At 33.4% G+C, this 7,185-nt stretch overlaps 1 long non-coding RNA gene across 1 annotated transcript in view; it reads right to left on the bottom strand.

Moving 5' to 3' along the window:
- Window positions 1–7,159, bottom strand: part of LOC108723199 (uncharacterized) — a 41,974-nt gene extending 34,815 nt beyond the window's left edge. The window contains exon 1 of the long non-coding RNA XR_001936638.1: window positions 7,009–7,159. This is a non-coding gene — a long non-coding RNA (uncharacterized lncRNA). The remainder of the gene's footprint in view (window positions 1–7,008) is intronic.
- Between the last annotated feature and the right edge of the window lie 26 nt (window positions 7,160–7,185).

Raw genomic sequence — 7,185 nt, 5'->3', positions numbered from 1 at the left:
TCCTTAGCAGTCGCGATTTCAATATGATCTCGTGAATGAATCCCAGTAATTCTCGACAGGCGCGTTCCGAGAATCTCGCATTGAAAAGGGGAATCATGCGAGACCTTTTCGCTGACAATTTAAAAAATCGAGGATTTCAAGACATCCGCATTTAAAACTTTATGTATTGTCTTGTCAGGAAAATAATATTGTTTTCCGTATTGCTACTAAGAGCAGCCGTAATTTCGTTAAAAAGAATCAAAATTTAAATTAAAAAAAAAAGACTTTTAAAGCTCGAAATCTCTACTTTCGAATGGTTACTATATTTTTTGAATTTATGTGAATTTTGTAATTTTTACATATAGAAAATTACGAGCTGAAAAAAATGAAAAAATTTTTTTTCAATTTGTAGGTCTGTAACGTGCCCAAAAATATTTGAACACATTTTCAACTATCTGTCGTAAAAGCTTTCCTACAAAATTGTTTTTTAAAAATGTTCCTACAATTTTCTCTTCCTGAGTTATTTGCGGATTAAGTAAAAAGAAACATCTTGACTTTATTGCTCGTAACTCCGTTAAAAATCATCGTACCGTAATTAAAAATACAGATTCTTAAAGCTGAAACGTTGCTCTATCAAATGATGTAATCGCTTTTGTAGAATATATTGGAAAAGAAAACCACCATTTTATATAGAAAAAATACGTCACGACTTTTCCGACAACCCAATATATCGCTTCGTTACTTCAATAGTGAGACAACTAAAAAAGACGTGATTTTCGAGTTATCATGAATGGGTTAAGTACACAATTAGAAAATTTGTGTTAAATTTAACACATTTCACAAACGTGTCCTAAACGGTTCACTCAAATTTTTTTGATAATTTAACACAAGATGAATATGTTAGGAAATAACACAAATATTATGTAAAAAAGTTAACATGATAAATGTAATACTGCCACGATTTGTAAGCAACTTGTGGAAGCATATTTTTTAGTAAAATTGACATTTATGATATGTTAAATTAACACGTATTTTATTCATTCGACTTAGAATTTACATTTTTAAAGGTAGATATTATGTTTATTTTATTTATTCACTTACTTATACGATATAATTTTTAAAAACTCAACATAAAATTTTAACAAGGACTTGTATGAACCGTTTCCAATATAAATTTTTTTACTGTGTAAACATTATTCTGTTATGAAGCGAACTAATTTAATTTCATAAAAAATCATTAAAATCATTACAACTCGAAAACAGTGATTTTTTTTAAGAATTATGAAATAAAAAGGACAAAAAGGACATTTCCCTAAGAGCAATTTATGGGTGATATATTGGTTAAACATTGAGAATGTATTAAGCCAATATTGAACCAATATTATGCTAATATTGTACCAATAAATTATGCTACTAGGGTTGATCACGTTAAATATACATTCTTCTAGCTAATATCTGATTTAGTTAATAATTTTCTATCAAAAACAGTTTCTGAAAAATATTAAAAATTATGTTAAAAATTATGAAAAATATATTCTCCCCTTTCCTGAGAAATTTAATTTTTTTATTGATGCTCTCTAACGTTGTAATTTTTTGATATTACATCAACGAAAATAAATCAATTAATAATAATAATCTTATTTTCGGCCAAAATAAATTTTACAATTAGTGCTTAATAAGATTAAACGCAAATTTTTGTAAATATGAAACTGAAATAATATAATATATTTGTAAAAATTTAGCATTACTAAATCATAGCATTTAGCATCTTTAAGCACTAACATAAGATCCGCTTTGTGATTGAAAATAGGATTTTTTTTCTAAGAGATTAATTTTTTTAATTGTGTAATTTTTGAAGTAAAGGAGCGATGTTATAATTTTTGTTTCTTCTTTTATTGTTCATCAGCGAAGTGTTTGACATTTAAAGTTTGCGGTCGGAAAATTGTCAGAAGATCGTCAAAGAATGCATAACGTTCATCCTCTTTCCAATATACTCGTATTTTGCACAGAAGCGTATTAATGATGATAGCGTGTGCATCGAGAGCGGGTTTATTAGCGACGCAATATTTTTCCTTTTTCAAGGCCAGCGAGAGGCGGGACGAGGAAGCTTATAGAACTAGTTCTATAAACGAGATTCCACGAGCTGTAAATTGGCGCGAAAAAAAAAGGCGCACACGCACCTCGAAAGCAGCTGTTTTATCTCTTTCTTTTCTCAGCGAACTAAAACATCCTTGGCTTTCAAAGCCACCCTTCACTCCCCCCCTTTTCCACTTGTGCTCTTCCTGTTCCCGTTCCCTTCCTCTCTTACATCGTAGCTTTAATTATCGCCTCAAAGGGCTCCGCCCTTTTGCTTTATTTAGCCATCGATGACGTTCCCTTATCCTGCACCGTCAAAGAAATCCTCAGGGACGTTAATTAACCTTCGAACGCAAAAAAGCGGAACTGCAAAAACGAATATGGGTGCAGTACATATTCATTGCAATAATGAAAGGAAGAAAACTATTCTTTAACCTCTTTCATGTATACCTTATACTATTTCACTTTCGACAAAGTAGGATTTCCCCGCAATAGCTTCTATTTCTGAGAACTCGTATAATCGCATATAGCTGATTTTCATATACCAATACAATTTATAAATTCTATTTCCGAACGTAAATAAATTCAGTCTAGGTATAACGTTAATTCCGCTCAAGGGAAGGGGGCTATTAAATTAATCTCATTAAAAGAATTAAAATAAAAGCGGTAGAAAGGTTCGAATTCGAAAAAGGATTTTTGTAAATCTATAATCCATAACTCTCTGCAGTGAAATTCAGGGTACGCAAGCATTTTGTGTTTCAAATAACAATAACACCAACTATATTTCAGTTAGTTGATTTTCAAAATACCTGGTTGTTTACATTTCCATTCGTACACTGACATAAAGAAAATGGTCGCCGTTACCGTAAATTAACTATGTACTTTATAGTCATTTCCGATGCCACTATATACTTTTTTATAGAACTGTAAATTATTATTATTATTATTATTATTAACATTATAGCAGTGATGATATAAAAATAGAATTCCTAACCACAATTATTTTATCATATAATTTATAATCATTTTCGGTGCCACCTATATATTTCTTGGTCAAAACATAAATATAATTATAACGTTAACAATAATAAATATATTTATAATTATATTTATATGTTTATTATAAATATAAATATAATAATAATTATTAAACATTACAACAGCAGCGATAATTATGGAAATGAAGCTTCTAATTATAATTATTTTGCCATGCCATTATACTCACAAATAACAAACATTTTTCTGTCAGTATATTTCTTTCGCATTTTGTATTAATTCAACCAATAGAGTTACATCCGTCAGCTGTGGCAATTGAGCGGCTATAAAATGGCACAATTACATGTCGTAAATGAAGATGAAGCTACGATATATCGGGGATAGCGGGGTCGAAGAGAAAGAAATTTACATGGTGACGGAAATCACACGCAGTAAAGAGTTAACAACGAATTACGAGCTGCAATGAACCCCGGTCTCGACTCGTGAATTATCTGTCGGGACATAAATTCCGATTTGCAGCTGACATTTGGCACCGTTCAATACTCGGCCTCACGCTTATACATTTCTCTCTTTTTTTACCCCTCTCTTTCTTTCTTTTTGCCGCTTCGATAATGGCAAAATGGGCCAGTCATTTTGCGCGTTCGACTTTAAGAAACGCGATGAAATAGAAGAGGCGGAAAAAAAAGAAAGGAAAGAACGAGGTAGAGAAAATCCAAGGGTAGAGTTCCATCGGCGACGCGGAATCGCTCGCGGATGATTTCCGTCGATGAAATATTCATAATTTAATATGTCACTCTTTCAGTCTCTCCGTCTCTTCTTTTCTCTCTTATTCAGGCGGGACGGGACGTTCGAGAGATGAAATATTCATTCTCAAGATGACGATGATGTCGGTCCGAGAAAATGCGTCACGCGTCATCGATTTCCTCGCGAGTAATCCGAGCGGAATCCTCGACGCGACGCGCGACGCGTTTGGTTTTGCGATTCCTCCAATCTTTCCCAACCTTTTAATCCTTCCACTCGATCTGCGAGCTAATATGTACCGTTTTCCATTGCAATCGAAACTTTTCTCGAATGTAAATTTCTCTATCTCTCTCTCTCTCCTCCCTCCCTCTCTTCCTTTCTTTTCCCGTTTTATATTTTAATTTTACAGTTTCGCTTGCATGTAAGAAAATAACGAGTTTCTTGATATTTACGAGAATCCACCTCCGAGATATTTTTCCGTCCAATTTACATTTTACGCAATTTCCAATTTTCCGATGTATCTCGCGGAAATATGTATTTCCGTACTCGTTAGTTTCGCAGCGCCAGCATGACTTGGCAAATATCCGGGCATCGACGAGCTCCTTCGTCGACATAAGATATTTCGTGCGTAAACTTTGCGTACAATTCGTTCACTTTTTTACAGGACTTCTAAATTTAGCGCGTATTTTTTTCGCACTCACCTAAGAGAGAAGGACAGCGAGTGAGAGAGAGTGAGAGAGAAAGAGAGAGAGAGAGGAAAACGACGCACGTACACAACAGATAATAGAATACGTTTCAAGTCCGACAAACCGAATCGACGGGCAGTTTATAAAACTGAAAAATGTATTTGCAAATTTGAATATGAATGTTATTAAGCAGCAAGATCCGCTTCGACCTAAAATAGGATTCTTTTTTTTATTTAACTTCTAAATTCTAAAACAGAATCGTAAGGCTCGTAACATTACATATTCTTGTAAGACTTGTAAGAATTTTTAAGTGCTTATACCTTTATACCAGGTCTGTCCAATTTGAGCTCCGGACTCAAAACGCAAAGCCATCGACGTAAAAAATTCAATGTTAGTAAGATTTTAAAACTATAAAGTGTTGATAAGCGTCACTTAGATGCGTATCAATACTTTACAGTCCCCAAAATCTTACTCATATTGAATTTTTTTGCGTCGATAGCTTTGCGTTTTGGCTCCGGAGCTCAAATTGGATAGGCCTGCTTTGTACAATTTTTACAGACAGCTTCTTATTAGCCATAAAATTTACAAGAAATCGTAGATATTTACGAATAATCGTACGTCTTACGATACATACGCATAAAATTAGAATACTAATCATAAGTTCTTACAAGTTTTACGAAAACATGTTACGAGAGAAAACATCTTACGATTCTGCTTAGAATTAACTCATTAATCTCATCGATCTAATTTCCACTTGTAAAAGAATACAGTATAATAGTAAACTAGAAAAAAAAGAGCGGAAGAGAGATAGATAAAAGCTTTATTACTGCTGTTCATCAATAAGCCTTCTAAGAACATATAGAAGCAAAAAGGAAAGCAAAAAGGCAAAAATATATCGAATAGCAAAAATAATACAAAAGAAAGAGAGTAATACAAATAAAATATAAAAATAAAAATTATAAACTGTATAGAAGCAAAGATAAAAAAACAAAGAATAGCGTAGCGAATAAAAAGAAAAAGAACGAGAGAAAGAGAGAGAGAGAGAGAGAGAGAGAGAGAGAGAGAGAAATAAAGGCGTTTATTACTATTCCAAGGCAATTCCTCTCTGAGAAAGTAAAACGAACAATAAAAGAATGGAAATATACAAATAGAAAAAATAACACAACAAAGGTAATACAAAAATAAAATATAAAAATAAAAACTATAAATTGTATAAAAGCAAAGTTAGAAACCAAAGGATAGTGAGTAGAAATAGAGAAAAAGGAGAGAGAAAAAAAGAGAGCAGAATTTCGGTATTTCATACTCGCGCGACTCCCGCGCAAGAATTCCAAGAATTTTACAAGGTCGTAAACATTCGAGCCGCAAAACATTACGCAGCAGCGGTTATAATAACAATTGTCACTATAAGCCATATGTGCGATGCGATTTAGGATGCCTTCTAATATTTGTCGAATACGCAGGAGAAATAAGCGGGTTAATAACAGAGTTTCTCTCCGACGCGTTTTTCAGAACGAGTTAGAGAAGGAGAGAAATACCGTATACGTTACTTGAATAATTTAACAAGAATAATAATTATAAAAATAAAAATTGTGGCTCCAAAAAGAAATCGAAAGAAATTAAATTGCCGACGCTGTATTAATACGCAGCAATAACATTTAATAAAGATTAGACCAGAATTGCTAAAAATTCCTCATCCTAAAATTCCATAATTTTTCCTTAATTTCTAGATACGTTTTATAATTTTCCTTAATGCTTTCATTAAATTTTTTTTGCATTTTTTCCTAATTTGGAAATATTTTGTTAAGAGAGTAATTTAACATAGCAATATAAATTATTATTAATGTTGCTGACACCGCTTGCATTTAATTGTTAAGTCGAAATTTATTAAACTTCTATAAAACCAAGAATTTTAATTTTTCAGAAAATTTTGCAAAATATTCTAATTTTTTCCTGATTTCCCTGATATTTCCCTGATTTTTAGACAATCCCGTAAAAGCTTCGAACATAAAAGTCATATTACGCAAATCCTATATTATTATTAATTAGGTATTTCTTTAAAATATTTTTATTATTTCTTTATGTGAAGCATCAAAGAATCATGGTGATTATTTAGAGGAAAGCTCACTCAGTTAGCGCGTATTGAATCTATTTTCTCACGTGTAAATTAAAAAATTTTCGCGATCAGTTTAGATAGAAAATAAATACAAGCTCTCTCTATTTTCGTTTAGTCATCACAACTTTTTCCCTCAAGTATTTTTTTATAACTACGTGAAATTAAAACAATTTCATCACGTTCTCCGCCTCACGTTTTCCACCCCGATAATTCCGAACCAGAATTGACACAGGAGCTCCAATCAGCAATCCCAATTTCTCGTATAATTATCTTACGGTATCAGAGCAAATTGTCGCGACCTGCGGCGATTTTTAAAAACTGAGTTCGCGTATTCCAACGTTCACGGATGGCTCACATTCGCGCTCTGAGTGAGATCGTGTAATTTCCTCTGCCGGATCAACTTAACGTGAGACTCACCTGAGATCTTACACGCGAAGAGTCGGCGGATCCAGAAGATCCACGGATGAACGAGGATCGAACTGCCGGACGGAGAGATGCTACTTTCGGGAGAGACGGCTCGGAGCACACCTCACCGGACGAGCGGACGACACGGAAACGACCCGCACAACACGACGCGCGCGAGATGACTGGCGG

Source organism: Mycetomoellerius zeteki, unplaced genomic scaffold, assembly GCF_001594055.1.
Source record: "Mycetomoellerius zeteki isolate Tzet28-1 unplaced genomic scaffold, Tzet1.0 scaffold227, whole genome shotgun sequence".
Taxonomy (NCBI): Eukaryota; Metazoa; Arthropoda; class Insecta; order Hymenoptera; family Formicidae; genus Mycetomoellerius; species Mycetomoellerius zeteki.
The sequence above is the reverse complement of the archived record's forward strand: the minus strand, read 5'-3'. Positions and strand labels throughout refer to the sequence as shown.